A 17017-nucleotide genomic window follows, 5' to 3' on the forward strand; every position below is an offset into this window, starting at 1 on the left:
ACTGAAACTGACCCTTCTTACTCAGAGTGCTGTCTAGGGCAAAAACCCCAGCTCAGTGCAAGGCATGGGCTTAGTTTGGCTCTCTTCTTGCAGCTGCATTTTATGTATGTACTGTGAGTTTCTCTAGGATAGATCTTTACTCATCAATAGAGTAGTAAAATAAAAAGACCTAAACACCAGATGGATGCTTGAAAACAAACAAGCCAAAGGAAAGATTTTGCCTACTTTGATTCTGAGCCTTATGCTGGCCACTATTCTCAAAAATATAAGTTTCTGTGTTCTCTAATCATATCAGGGGCTGAACTAAAAGTTGGAGGTCAAAGACTCAAATAGAAAGTCTGGTTTTGTACTTATTTATTTATTTGCTTATCGCATCTTTTGTCTAGATAGTTTCTTTGAAATTCTAGGAAAGTAATGAGTGGCCAATTAAGGAAAATATTCAATGTTTCCAAGATCTGGACTCTGTCTCTTGGTCTCTTCCTATTTTGAGCACACCATGTGTTTGTAATATTGTGATTATTTGTTCCTATTCATTGTCATTTCTGTCAGCTTATACTCCTTATAATAATGGACCATTTATTCTTCACACTGTGTTTACACATTATCTTATAGCCTAGGAGGAACTTGATCCTTGGGGAATAAAAGACCAATGGAATGAAAAAATTACTACATGGCAGCCATTAAAATAACTTAGCATTTGAAAGATGGAATTCAGAAACTATAGCTTGAATGTTCAATTCACATAAAAACAGGCTTTTACCTAATGCTTGGCAATTAGATGCTCCAGCCATATAGTTTGTAAACTATAACAGCTTCAGTTCTCAGCTTTTTCTACTTTTATACTTTTTAAAGTTTTTTTTAGAAAACCACTTCACATAATTGAAGATTATGTGGAAGTGTGTAAAAATGAAGCAAATTTCCCTATTAATCTCTGAAAGTTTCCCACACAGTTTTATGTCTTAAATTCAACTTGTAGACACAACTTATGGATCATTTTTTCAGAAACCGTGAACAAAACAGAATAGACCTATACCTGACAGTTTATTTTATAAACCTAAGTTCCAGGAGTTCCAGGAATTGATGCTTCTCTTCTCTTTATTATAATATCAAAGGACATATTCAAACTTTTTGTAGGCAAAATGCAATTTAGGAGACAAAGTGAATATTAGGAAGAATGGTTCTAATTTATTATGGGTTTATCCAGCAGCTTGTCAAATAGTAACTCTGAAGAGCTTTGTAAAAATGTAAAATTGAACGATTTCTCTGCTTATTTACTTTACCTCTTTTATTTTGGTAATAGTGATTGTTTTGGATGTTTGTGCTTTGCAGTTTTAATTCACTTGGTGAAAACAACGTTTATCTCTGTTAAGAAGTCATCTTCTCTTAAGTGCTATGATCTGAACAAAGAAAACAAACTTGGCATAAATAGGAATGAGGAATGCATTCTAGCCAGAAACAAAGGCAATGTTTTGCCAACCTAAAAAGAAAAGCAGTCATTACAAGCTTCAGGGGGAAAGGATTTAACTACCCCTATATTTACCTAATTTGTATTCAGTATAAGAGTCTTATTTTCTGATATTCATTGAAAGAATCTGCACTAGTCTTTTAAAACAGTCTGAGTTTCCTTTCTTTTGTTTTGGCTGTTCTAGCTGCAGGAGAATCAATAAACAATGAGGAATAATATTAACATTTTAGATTTTATTTAAAATAATTATTCAGCTGTCCTAGATGTTAGTTCAGGTGGTAATTTTGAAATAATTGTGCTGTGATGTTTCCTGCCTAATAGACTAATGTTTATTCAGTTAATAAACATTATTTCATGATTAGCTTTTTCCCCCCCTTGGAAGTTCTTGAATTGGCTCATGTGGAGTGGTTCTAAAATAACTTGTTTCAACGTGAACTACGGATGGGATTCAGAGTTTGTTGTCATATTAATGTGATTTTATAATTTGGCAAAGAGCAATCTTAATATTGAACCAAATCAGCAGTATTCATTTAATTATTTCTATGAAAGTTACTTTAGGGCAAGAAGAATTACACTGCTAACTATAAAGTAAGCTTTATTCATTTATTTTAAAATGACTGTATGGGTATATGTAAAACATTTTCTCTTATTTCTTGCCTAACAGTTAGCCATCTACTTTATTTGTGGATATTATCTTATTAGCAGATATCGTCAAACATCCATGTACATTTTAAAAATGATTTTTGACATTCTCTAGGTCTTGATCTTCAGAAAATACACAATAGCTGAACTCTATTTTATCATGTAACAACTGTTATATTCCATCATTTAATATGGATAAACTGAGCAAAGAAAATAGACTCCTGCTTTGCCCATTATTTACCAAATATGAACCCTTATTAATTTATTTTCTTCTAGGACTTTTAATTCTTACTTAAAGCTCTTTTTATAGGAAAACTCAGTGTTTCAATATCAAGAACAAGAAGGTCTTCTTTAGGTTAAAAGGTTCATGCTGCAATTTCTTTCTTAATGTAACACTCAATACAAGCGCAAATAGAACTATGCCCTAAACACATCAGTGATGTTTCCTATTTAGATTTAGTGTCATAACCAGAAGGAGAAGAAAGAGAAAAGACAAGAGGAAAAAAGGAAGGTGGGGGAGGAGATGGAAACAGTCCAGATAGAAACAATAATATGGGACAAATATCCTAGAATTTGTGTCAGATATTAAAGTTGTCAAAATACTATTTCTTTCTGAATTCTGTTTTTCTCTGCATGATCCTCACAATCATTTGGGGGGAAAATAGGACTATCAACAATAGATGAAAAAAATGAAAGCATGTTTGGAGCTTATAATCTTTTTTCCAGTAGAATTAAACAAGATATGCGTGGCTTTCCTAAGATGAGTTACCTACTCTGATTCTGTTTGGTTATAATAGAAATAATAACAATGTATGTTATATTGAATGCACCCAAATTCATTTCATGAAGTTTAAGTACTAGAACACTAATTTATAATTACACATAATCTTTTTGCTAACTGGAACTGAATCAGAACGGTTGAAGTTTCATAATCTCTTCCAGAATATAAAAATATTTTGAAATATATTGGTATGTTTTAATACATTATCATAGCACACAATTTCAATGAGAAAATATTGCAGTTTAAGAAGAAAATACACTTCTATAAAATGCTCTACAATTAAAAATTCAAAACTCATCACAAGATCATTTATATAGTCACATGCTTGTATTTTGGTCATGTTTCATAATCAGACAGTTCTTTAACAAGATTTAGAGAGCAGCAAAGGAACTCAAACTTAATAGCTTCTCATTTAGTTTTTCTTTTTATTTTATAAATTAAATATAATTTCTGTAGAAAATGAGTCACTGACTACAAGTCTTTTAAAATTATTCTCCTTTATTACAGGAATGTTATGTTTAATAGGCTTAACCATGCCCTCAGAGGTTTATTTCAAGGATTTATACTATTTACAAAATGTCTTAGAGTCTTATGTTTTAAAATGAATATCCATATCTTACAGACGAAAAGTCCATCTGGCATGCCAACTGAAAGTTAACGTTTATGTGCACTCACATATGTTTATATAAAACAATGTATCTTATTTATATTACCAAAAGCTAAAATGAGAAAAAAAAGATTGATAAGAGAAAATACTCAGAAACACTAAAGAGAGAGATTTAATGAAATATATGGCTGGAAGAGCTTGGGAATGAAAAATATATAAAAAGGAGTACAAGATCAATCCAAGGAAATGAAGCAGAAATCTATAATCAGATTCAATATATCTTTGGAATCAACTCACAATAGAAAAATGTAAGGAATTATAGATGTTTTTCAATCTACTTATCATGAGATTCTGTGATTATCTTATATCTTGTTTAGTTTCTGTGCATGGTATAACCTTAAATTTTTAGCTAGACATTCTAGATTAATTTACTTGTTTTGAAAAGGATTTAATTTCCTTATGCTTTAATGCTGTTACATACAAAATGGGGGGGGGCAATGTGTCTTATAATATAATGTTAAATAGAATGTATGAAAGCATCTAGCATATATTTGATCGTAGTATGATGAGTACTGTTCTATAAAAAAGATATATTGAAGTTCAAAGTCTCAGGACCCATAAACATGACCTTCTTTTAAATTAAGGAGTATATAGATGTAATTAAGTTAAATATTTCCAGTTGAGAATATCCTGGATTTAGAGTGGGCCCTAAAGTCAACAACCAGTGCCCTTCTAATGGAAAAAAAGGGGGAAATTTTACCTATAAAGGAAAAGGCATGTAAAATTAGAGGCAGAGATTGGAATTATGAATCCCCAAGCAAGCCAAGGATGCCCTAGAGCTCTACATGGCCACCAGAAGTTAGAGGAGAATATTTAAATCATTGGTTCCCAGCTGTGAGCACAACACAATCACCTCTGAAACTTCTAAACCTCAGGCCATACCCCAAAATAATTAAAATCAGAATCTTAGATGTGAGATCTAGTAGTTGTCAGTCAAAGTTCAAATCTCCCAGTTGTTCCCATGTGTCACTTCACTGTTTCATCTACTTCAGATATTTGAAAGTACTCACAAACCACAAACTCTACAAAGTTTACTCACATAGATTTGTATTTAAAGACAAAGGATATGACACAGCAAGAAAGGCAAGAATTAGAAGTCTGAAAACATTCCATGACGTGACCTAGACAATACCACTTCACTCACACATATGGTGTCTTTATGTGTCTCTGACTTGAACTCACTAAGTTTTGCAGGAATAACCTGGCCTTTGCATGTGTTCCATGTGTGTCAAATAAGTCATATCAAGTTCCAACCAGTTACGTTTTAAAACTTTACACATCACAAATTCCACTTGCATTTATTTTACTCAAGAATAAAAATACGTATTTCTTTAATATTTAAAACTAACCCTCCTCCTGAAAAATCAAGCTTCCTCAGAGATAAAGCTAGAGCTAGTCTAGTTTAGCCATGGAATTCTTGTCCACAGCAGCAATACTTGGAGTTACTTGTCTTATGTTTGATGAACATAGTTTCCTTTATTTTTAGATTTTTATTAATTAATTTATTTGCACATTCAAGTTACACATAATGATCACATTCATCATAGAGAATCTATATCTGTACATGATATATCTTACCTGCTCTTTTTTTCCATTCCCTACTCTCCCTTCAACTCCTTTTCCCCTCCTTATTTACAGAGCTTTTTTTCTTTTTTTTTTTTTTTTTACTTTGAATAACATCTCATTACCTTTTCATTTTTTGAAACAGGGTCTCACTTTGAAATGCAGGCTGGCCTTGAACTCATTGCAATGTTCCTGTCTTCTTCTCACCAGTGTTGGGATTACAGGTATGTGCTACCACACCCAGATCTCATTTAGTTTTTTATAAATTTTGTAGGATTTCTCACAATTTCTTGTCTTCTGATAATACTCTGTCTTATTTTCCATGATTCTCATGGCTTTTTCCTTTTGTTCATTATTAACATGGTTTATTTTAAATGTACGTTGGAATTGGGTAGAGGTAGGTTACATGTTTTCAGAAGACCTTAATATTGAACCAGAATTGATCTTCTAACGTTGGTTTATTTTTATTCATTATCTTAATCATTCTTTTATTGTAAATTATAACTAGTAAATGTCATAAGATTGTGTCTACACAAGTCAACTGATTTCAGCAACATACAAAATACCTGATTTAATGAAATAAAACAATCTGACATGTTTGTAATAACTTCTCTCTGGTTTTGACTCATCTATTTTTGTCTAATTTCATTTTGTAATGTTCTGCAGAAATCCCTTTTCTTGTAGTTAAAAGCTTTAAATCTAATCCTAATTAAATTATTGTTTTTAGAATTCAAGAATTTTAACATTAGTTAATTTTAATATCACCAACAGTAGTTACACATTTTCTTTTCTTAAATCATTAAGGGTAACATCTTTGGAAACACAGGAAATTATAACTTATCTCTTTGGAACTCTCAGGTATTATTTCATAATGTAACATATTTCTACATTTTAATCATTTTTTGTCACTCTATTGGTTAAGCTCCATAGTCTCTGAATCAAAATGTCTTTGTTACCTTCTAAGACATGTTCCTAGTACATTTATCTTCTCAAAAAGCCACTTAGCTGAAATAATTATTAATTATTAATCATTATTAATTATTAATAATAATTATTAATTGTTATCATTACCTCTTGGATTATTTTCTTGTTAAAGATCTACATGGAAAGCATGACCTATGTGGGAAGATTAGAACTACCATATTATTGTAAACTATTCAATAAATCATCTGGTTTATCGAAATACATGAATGTATTTTTATATTTTGAATGATGTTTCAATGAATCAGGAAAGTATCAAAAAAGAAAGAAAAGTACTAACTACTAATATTTGTAATCAGCAAAAACCAAAATGACTGACATTATTCTACTTGCTCTAAAAATAAAAAAAAAAAAACTAAGTAACTATTACAGAGCAGTTCTAAGATGAATCAATTTTACAAAGGTTTCCTTGGGGGGGGAATAGCTTGAAATTTTAATGGCTTTTTTTGATGCCAATTCAGAGTTAAAGAGAAGCCTAAGTTATTTTAAAATATTCCAGTTCTTTTTTTATTCTAATGACTTTAAAATTCAAATAACTCACTACCTTGATAAAATTTCAAGCATTAGCTTTTTCCAACTGATTTTTCTAGACATTTTTCTTTGAGGAAAATAATCATTTTACCATTTTCATAAGCTCAAATTCAGTCATTGTTGCTAAGATGAATAATTGTATATTCATCTTCAAAACCTGGGCTTTAGAATGCAACCATTACTCTAATGTAAAATTTAAAAGCAAAGATGAAGTTATGATCTCACTTATTGAAAATTGTGATTAAAAATTTCATCCCTATAAACTATAGGTCAGGTTTTACCATAATTTAATAATAAGATAAAAAATCTCTATATTACCATAAGAAAATTTGATCAAAAGTATTGCAAAATGGCCTACATCCCATCAATAACATTAGGATTGAAAGAGTTCTTATTAAGACATAAGTGGGGCTGCTCTTAACTTTGTGCCACCTGGCTATCAATATTCTATTTATCTCAACAAATGTAGAGGAACTATTTAAGCAATTGAGTTGTTAAGAGGAAAAATAAAGGGATAAGGTCCCTACATTTAATTTGAAATAACAAATATTGATAATAAATGATAATAAATTACATGTGTATACTGCAATTCTTTGAGTAACCATTAAAAAATTCTGTGAAGAGGTATACTCAAAGCCTATAGATAAAACAAACAACACTGCTAAAAAAACATTCAAATGACAGTGAAAAGGGCAAGAAAAGAGAAACAAATAACACATAAAATGACCAGAAAATGCATTAAAAATATTTTATTTGCATTTCTTAAGTGGTGAATCACAGACCTATAGAAAAATAAGATAAAATGATACCTTCAGTTTTCCTTGACAAAATTGTTGACCTTTTCCTAGACTTTAAGTTCATTTTCTTCTCATTAATGTTTAATTCATGTAGCAAATGAATGAAAAGGAAAGCATTCAGATTTGTAAAACATTATCAAGCATTGCATAATGAAAAGGAAACTGATTGGTTACTTTCTCTGATTTTAATGTTTAATTAAAACATTATGTCAATTTAAGAGCAGTAAACTTGGCTTTTCTGATTTGTGAGAAGGCAAGGCATATTTCTTGCCAATTATATTTGTTGTGCCTTCAAATTCCCAATTCATATACATCTGTGATCATAATCTCAAATTATTTTTAGTAATGGAACCAAGAAACTGAAATATATTTAAATCTTAATATGTAAGGGAACTATTTAAAGTAACAGCAAGACCAACAAGAACGGAATTAATAGGTTGGATTGTGCCAGTGAAAAATGATCACTAGCCTTCAGAGTATTTTAAATAAACATTTTGTTTAAGAGGAAGAAAAATGATTGAAATTTTTAACAATTTGACACTGATGCACATGTAAAGATAACTATTTTCTTTCTCACAGTATCATATATTTCCCAAACATTATAAAAATTGAGAATTTAAACAAATATGCCCCAAAGAACTTAGCTTTCCTAAAACTGCTTGGCTACCTACCATCAGTGTGAGCATGGCAGCAGTCAGTCCATGCAGGACAAAATACCCAGGATGTCTTAGTTTCCTGGCTGCTGTTTCACAACTGAGAGCAGGAACCAAGTATTTAATCAGAAGTTACCCTGGGTTGAATTTCTTGTCAGGTGTATTACATGTACTGAATAATTAATTGCAGAAAAGAACCTTTGAAATAGGAAATGACCTCCTTTAACAAATGGTGACATTGAATCTCTGGGGCACTTATAATTTACCACAGTATAAGAGGCTCAGTTAAATGTTGAACCAAATTCTTTTTGTCCAAAACCCGTCCTATCCAAAACTTAATCTTGAGTTAAAATATTCAATAATTAATTAAATATCTAATGGATTGCCCTAGGGCAATTACTGAGAATGATTTAGAGGCCTAACTTAATTTACAGAAAGCCTATTTTATTTCTCCCTTGCTCACTTTGATGGTTCATCTTAATATTTCATACTGGACTCTAAAAATGGAAGGAAAAAAACTCTGTCTTGGATATAATAAATTTGTAAGCAAAAACAATGATGTCAATTGTCCTTTTTACTAATTACTACCTGTTCACAAATGAAAAGTTTTTAGAATGTTCATTAAATTGAATTAGACTCACCTTTAGATATTTGGTTTTGTTTTCACAATGAAATCTTAGAGAAGAGTGGAGAGCAACTTCCAGAGCTCAGCACCTCATCCTTTGGAACCAAGGCACAGATGCATTGACTCCTGTCCCCAAGATTAATTTCTTTCAAAATTAGAAAAATAGGTGTAAGTGAGACTAAAAGAGACAGTCTTTCTATAGGTAACCAAGGGAGAAAAGTTCTAGTGATATATATCATAATAATTCCTTGTTAAATTTTTCTAGAAATGCAAAATTATCAGAATTCTACTATCCAGTTAGTAACTCCCGGTCCTGCTAGTTGGTCATCAATAATTACCTCTCCAAATGCCAAAGTGTCTTCCATATATCTAATCTGGAAATTTTTCATAATGCTGCTTCAATTCTCCTCTGACTGTGCTGGGGATTTAGCTCAGTGGTTCCACCACCTGCCTCACAAGCGCAAGGTCCTGAGTTCGATCCCCGGTACCAAAAACAAAAAACAAAATCAATTCTCCTCTGATTTATCTCTGTTAGCTGCTTTATTGAACTATTCCCACCTGGACTCTCTGGAAACCATTATTTCATCGACTTTTTACTGAAAGGCCTATCCTGAGCATAACTGGTCCTTGAACACCCATATATATACCTCTGTGTTCCATGTCCATGTTATTGAACAATCCCCTTGAACATCTCCTGTACATGATCATGGGGACCCATTAGCTTCGGTGTCCCTCTTCCTTCCTACTCCCTTGAGTACATGGACTGTCCTGTGGAAAACTAGTTCAGGATTGAGAATTGCTAGCCTTTCATTAGCTCCATGATTAGCACCCATGGAAATCCTAATTGAAAAATATTTATGTTAATACAAATCAAGTTAGAAAAAAATTAAAAGTAATTCATTCATCAGTTTGTTAAACAAGCATTCATAATCATGAAATTTTCTTTGAATTTCAAAGGCATTACTACAAATTATTTGGACCTTGTACAAGGCAAGAGTCACTGTTGAGTTCTCCTTCACATACTTCACCTTTCTTGCCCTCTAAATTATGATGAAACCTCAAAAACCTTATTTCTCCATGATTCCAGCACCTTCCCAACTTCTTGAATAACCCATAGAAAGTGTAACTATTTTTTAATCTGAAGGTATCTCCTTCAGTATTCAGACCGGTATTCTGTAAAGCCAGTGACACCAGAATCTTGAACTATGTGTGATTTTTATGGGAAGTAAATGAACTGCTTCTAGGTAAATTTCCTTTATGGTATTTTTAATATTTTAAGAATTGGCCAGTAGACATGTTTTGTTATTGCATCTATTAAAATAGATGAATTCATGACTTCATAAAATGAAATTAATTTTCCAGGATATTAGATTGTAAATACAGATTATAAAATAATTATTTCTTTATTTAGAAAGTTTTTTGTTTCCTCCCAATATCACAAAATCAGCACACACATTTACCTTATCTATCACTATTTCAACTGGCTATTTTCTTATGTATCATGAAAAAACAATGCAAAAATCTACTTGGAGGAATCCATAGGTAGATAAAATTAAAATTATTATTACAAGAAGACTTTTTTTTCTATTTATTACTTTTATCAAGAAACAGTGTGACAGTCGTGTCCAAAAGGATGTATTAAGCTCTACTTCTAGATTAATATTCTAGAAAGGACCCTAATATATAGAAAAATTTAGTGAAATAAATATGGATGTTCAAAAGCATGAAAGTTAGGTATATGAAAAAGGTCCTGAAATCAATAACTCCGTACTGAAATATTCCACTAAAATACACGTTTAATAAAGTTTCTAGATATAAAGATATCAAAGAATATAGACCCGGCCCGGCCCGGCCCGCAGGACTCCGGAGAGACCCGCGGCCACTGACAGCTCACCACCAGCAGCCCCCATGGCTGGGAGTTACAGAGTCATGGGGGACGACGGTTCTATTGATTACACTGTTCATGAGGCCTGGAATGAAGTCACCAATGTCTACCTGATTGTGATCCTTGTTAGCTTCGATATCTTCATGTATGCCACAAAAGGAATAAAAGGAGAATTATGAAGATATTCAGTGTGCCACTACAGAAGAAACTTTGTCAGAGCCCAACTTTTATGACACAATGAGCAAAATTCATTTAAGACAACAATTGGAAATGTATTCCATTTCAAGGAAGTATGACTATCAACAGCCACAAAGCCAAGCTGACAGTGTGCAGCTCTCAATGGAATGAAATCTCAGAAAATGAGAAACAGAAGTAGCTGCTAGCTGCTGTGGTAACCCAAAGGCCTCTAATTCCAGCACTAGGGAGGCTGAGGCAGGACATTCACCAATTCAAGGTTAGCCTGGGCTATATAGTGAGTTCAAGTGTAGCCTGAACTACAAGGCCAGTGAGACCTGTCTTAAAGAGCAAAAATTTAAAAAAAAAATTTTTTTTAAAGAGTAATTGTGAAACAGTACCATAGCAAATGCCTGCTTCCTTCTACTAAATCACAAATGATATTAAAAAAAAGAGAATATAGAAAAAAATTAAAAAAATATATTGATAAAATGTTGGTTGAAGCACCTTGTCATATGATAGAAATATAGGGGGAAATCACCATTTGTAGTAGATATCATAATAAATACAATTCAGAAAACTAATATAGTATATTATGTTAGTAAGTAATGTGCATTTCTAAATATAAAGACTGACTTGTCCTTTTATATATAAGCAAAAGTGTCTGGTGTTAGAAAGCTATTGCTAAGAGATTTGTTCTCAGAAGTATTTTTGCTTTATTTTATTCTTCCACCAGCCCTAAGTTAAAAGGGCACAGTACGAATCTTGGCAGCTTCAAATGCTCTGTCTAGTGTTCCTGAGGTGCCATCTGGCACAAAAATCTCAGCTGCACACAGCGCTTAATGACCATCCTGGCTGACAGCTATTACGGATGCATCATTGCTAGTGTTGCACAATCTATGAGCAATTCTAACCAGAAGGATGACAGTCACAAATCTCAGCAGAGTGTTAGGTTGTTTTCAATTCCAAAAGCCTTTTAAGACTGTGATATTTAGCAAGAGTAAGCAGACTGGTTAACAAAGGTGGAACATGTCCTCATACATAATGAAACAGTCAATAAAAAGCAAAGGCTCAGTGTTTATAACACATTGTTGTTCTGAGCAGTCCTGCTGCAGGACTTCTTTGCTGGAAGCTGAGGACAATTCATTTTCTCAAAAAATCCAGAAGCCATTATTCCTTTGAAATTCAAACAAAATGAAGACATGATATATCAGAGAAAAATATATCTTATATATATATATATATATGTTTACAGTCTTAAATAGGCAAAAAGTGGAAAGAAAACCAAAAGAATCTTGAAATGAAAGTGAACAACTTATAGCACAATCTTGCAGTGTGATGTTGAGAATTATGGAAATTATATCTAGATGCTAATTTTTATCAAAATATGTACCCATGACACTATAGTCATAGTCCAAGTGTATCAGGGAACTTATAGATGATGACATGTTTAAATTCAGAAATCTCATTAGAAATAAATCATTGGAATCTCAACACATAGAAGGAATATATTATGTTTTAGGGCAGTCAACTTCTATAGAAAACAAACTATTTTATATCTGGTCTTAAGAAAGTAATTCACCTATATAAATAAATCTGTTTTATTTGTACAATATTGCCTCTCCTAAAAAATCTACAGATAAAAGCAAATGACTGTTAGTCCCATTTTCTACCTGCATATTGTGACAGAAAGCTATATCTAAATATATGTAGGTGGAGTATTGAAATATTCCATTGCAATAGTGTATAAAGCACAGAATTAACTAACATAAATTCAATGCTATGCTTTTACATATAATTTATATTATGATTATCAGTCATTTCAGGGAGGATTTTCAATGTGCCATGCATGTACTAAATGCTAAGCCTGCTAAGCATAAAAGAAAAAGAAAGAGAAATACTTCCACACAAGGATGCCTTGCACCAAGGGACATGCTATTCAAGAAATAAGGATTAAAATGATTAAAATGAATAATTGATAATCTGAAATAGGAAGAAAAGGTCCAAAGGGTTAGGGGAAGTGGGAAGGGAACAGGAAAAGAAAGAAGGAAAAGGAAAAATTATGAGAAAAGGAAACAAAGTCTTTGTAAATAGGGAAGGGTGGAGTCGGGGAAGGGAGCACAGGGAATGGGGAAAAAATAAGAACTAAGATACATCATGTACAGGTACAAGCACCCAGTGATAAACATGAAATTATTGTGTACCTAAAATGTACCAATAAGAGAATTTAAGCACAAAAGAGAACTATGTATTCAATATTTTCCAATAACATGGACTAGATGGATGCAAACACCCATGTTCTCTAGTTTTATCACATTGTGACTATTCCTATGGTTTTAGAAGAGGGTTATTAGTGAAGAAATACCATTGGCTAAAATAATAGTATAATGCCAGAGAAGATGAATATTCTATAATCAATGGAATCATATTTAGACATATTTGACATCCCCGTAGTCAATTTCAAACATATTATCTTTAAAATACTTTCTGAATAGAACAAAAGAAGAAAAGAAAGAAATGAGGAAGGGCAGAAGGAAAGAAGGAAGGAAGGAAGGAAGGAAGGAGAGAGAGAGAAGAGAAAGAAAGAAAGAGAAAGAAAGAAAGAAAGAAAGAGAGAGAGAGAAAGAAGAGAGGAGAGAGAGGGAGAGAGGAAAGGATAGTTGTATTTTTGATTGGAGCCTGCACCTACCTCATCTCTCAAGAAGTAGAAGTCCATATCATATGAATACTCCTAGTACCATCTTTTAATTTAAAAGCAGTGTCGGGGCTGAGGATGGGGCTCAGTGGTAAAGTTCTGCCAAACATATGTGAGACCCTGGGTTCAATCTCCATTACCTCTAAAAGTAACAATAAAAATAAAAATAAAGCAGTATCAGTTACTAAAATTTGGCTAGCAACAGTCTCTGGATGTATCAGTCAGTGCTTACTAAAGAAAACAAATTTAATGCAAGATATATAGATATAATGATTGACAAGGTTAGCTTACAATGGCCATCCACAGAGTGGGATATGGAAGAGTGTAAAATGTCTGTCTGCACACTGGGGATCTGAAGGATCCAGTCGAAGGCCTGGAGCTCAGTGTAGTGTCCCATGTGAATCCGTATCAGAAGCCAAAGTGTCTTCTATGGAAGGCTGAAGGGTCTGTGCTGGAGGCTGAAGAGTCTGCACTGGAAACCAGGAGATGATCTCCAAGGTAAAAGAGAAGACTGAAGCTTCTCTGAAGAACACTGAAGCAATCCTCCCTTCTTTGTTTCCTTTTATACTATTTTGGTAATAATCCTTCCTAGGGTGGGTCTTCCACACCCAGAACTATGCTGAGCCAATTTGTTTGGGTGTTTCTTATGCAAGTTGACACAATGAACCATCACACTGACCATCCTGGAAATGCTTTGTTATCCTGATATATTGGAGTATAATTGACAATTAGGAATTGTATCCATCTAAGTTGTATGACATGATGAATCCACATATACCTTGTGTATATATTATTCATGTATACATTGTGAAATTATTACAAAATCAAGATAGAGTATCCCTCACCTCACAGTTTCCTTTGTATGTATTTCTGTGCTTATGTGTAGAAAGAGAATGCTCAATATCTACCAGCAAGAAGTTTCTGAAGCACTGCTTTACAAATTTAGTGCAATCCCTATTAAACTGTAAATGGTGTTTTTCACAGAAATTCCAAAAAAATTCTAAAATTCTTATAGAACCAAATAAAAACCCTGAATAATAAATCTTAAGTAAAAACAACAAAGTTGGAGATATTATGATTCCTGATTTTAAATTATATTACAAACCTATAGAAACCCAAAAAGTATGGTATTTATGTAAAAGCAAATACATAGAACTATGGAAGATAAAACAAACGAATATATGATTAACTAAGCTTTAGTAAGCACACTAACAAAGTTTAATGAGGAAAAATTTTCTTCCATAAGTGGTGCTGGGTATACTGAATATTCACATGGGAAAGGATAAAATTGGATCCTTTACACCACACATGAACATAGTTCACTGTAGATTCAAGACTTAAACATAATGACTAAATCATAAATCTTCTAGAAAAAAACAGGCAAAAACTTCCTCGACCTTGGTCTTGGTGGAAATTTTATAAAATATGATACAACAGCACTAGACTGAAAAGCTAAAATAAATGAGTGAGAATACATCAAAATAAAAAGCTACTTTACATAAAAGGAAACAATTAACAAAGTGAAAAGGTAACCTGTGGACATGAGAAAATATGTGTGGAAATCATATATCTCATAAGACGTTAATATCCTAAATATATAGGAAACTCATACAACTCAAGATCCAAAGCGACCAAATAACCCAATAAAAATGGGACCTGAAAAGAGTTTTTCAAAGAACTAAAAATGGCCAACAAGTATAAGAAAAAGTCCTGAAGTCACTAATTAACAGGAAAACATAAATCAAAACCACAATAAGTTATCAGCTTATACCTCATAAGGGCTTTATAGTAGCTATGATCCAAAAGAAAAGAGACAAGTGTGGACAAGGATATGAAAAAAAGGAAGTCCTTGTACACTGTTAGTGGAAAGTAAATCAATTCAGTGATTATAGAAAACATTGTGAAGATTCCACAGTTAAAATAGAACTACCATGTAATATAATTTTACTTACAGATATGTATCCAAGGGAAATGTTCACCTTAGGAAGTCACTGAATGGCTTTCATGAAAATAGAAAGTGAGTTTAGAAAGGTATTTTATATGAATCTCCAAAGCCTCCCTTTCTTCCTGGCCTCTTGCAATGTTTTGTAAGCCCGTAAAGGACATATGGATAATAGAACAAACCATATTAAGATATAATAGTTACTAATTGTTAATTATAATCTAGTTCAGAAATATTTAAATTTTATATCTTGTAAAGTCAGCCTGTGAAGGAATAGTTATAATTTACTAACACACATATATCACCCCACTTATCTTTTCTGTGGTAAGAATTTTTACTCTTCTTTTTAGTAACTTTCTAATATATATCATCAATTGTATTTAATTAACACTCTTGCATATTCCTTTAATCTTATTTCTACCTTTTTTCCCAAACTTATGCATTATTTTCCATGTTTACATTATCCACATGTGTATATACACCTCTGTTTAATTTTATATTTTAAATATCAAAAAAATAGTAAGGATTATCATTCTTTTGGAAGTATGAAACTTTAAGATTACAAAATCTATTCCATTCATAGAAAATTAATATCAAAAGTTATAGCAATAGCTTATATATTGTACAGAGTTTTTGACTTTTTAATGTATTTTGAGTACAATATACCTTTTACAAAAAAATTAGAGGTTATTACCCACACTCCTCACACACAAATTTGGCTGTTTAGTTTGGGTCACAGTAATATGGAATGCATCTCCAGCACTCTTACGTCAGCAGCTTTCTACCACTTTGCATATATTTCTCCATACCAAATTACCTACTGAACCGCTAAAATGATCCATTCATGTTACAAATCTGATTGTGATTTATCTGTTTAAAATAAGACAAAACAAATATCAAAACCCCTTATATTTTGAAAAATGACTAAGTCTGTACTCTTTAATAAGATATACAAAACCCTTAGCAGTCTTAAATATTTTATGCCACCTCAAATTTTTATTTTCCATTCATGTTTTAATTATAACTCATATCCTAGCTGTATTAAATAACTTAATTCACTAAATGAATTTCATTATGAAAATATATATGAACTTTTTAAAAAAGTAGTTCCACTAATTCTTATGCTTGTTTCTGCTTTTTGTAGAGACCTCTTCCATCAGTCTCTGACTGGTCACTCCCTACTGATTTCATGACCCTATGATGTATTTCACTAGTAGGCAACTTTTGCTTGGCTCCTTCCTGTGAAATCTCACAGCAATTTTCTCTTCTTTGACTATAATTGTTCATTTAAATGTCTGTATCCTTCCTTTATTTCTTGTGGGATAAAATCAGTCTTCTTTTACTGATATAATTCATCTTTTTATATTTGGTTTTGGCTTGGCTGAGAGAAGAGCCAATTATTTTATGAACAGCATAACCTTTATTTCAATATGGGAATTATTTCTGTATAGTTAGTTGCATATTATTGCCATTATTGCCATTATGATCAATTTCCATTTTATTCATTTTGGGTCTGGTCTGAATGTGAAATTTTTCATTGTATCCATCAACTGAAGAAACAGCATGGGTCTGCGAATGTAAACCCGAACTAAGAAGGAAATTTTTAAGTAAACTTT

The 17017-nt window shown here is 32.2% G+C and overlaps 1 pseudogene; it reads left to right on the forward strand.

Annotated features, from left to right (window-relative positions):
* The first annotated feature begins 10593 nt into the window (after positions 1–10593).
* On the forward strand, positions 10594–10938 carry LOC101721807 (small integral membrane protein 19 pseudogene; annotated as a pseudogene).
* Positions 10939–17017: the final 6079 nt, after the last annotated feature.

The sequence above is a fragment of the Heterocephalus glaber genome, unplaced genomic scaffold (genome assembly GCF_053883595.1).
Source record: "Heterocephalus glaber isolate CG9 unplaced genomic scaffold, H.glaber_assembly_v1.0 deba00000546, whole genome shotgun sequence".
NCBI classification, from domain to species: domain Eukaryota; kingdom Metazoa; phylum Chordata; class Mammalia; order Rodentia; family Bathyergidae; genus Heterocephalus; species Heterocephalus glaber.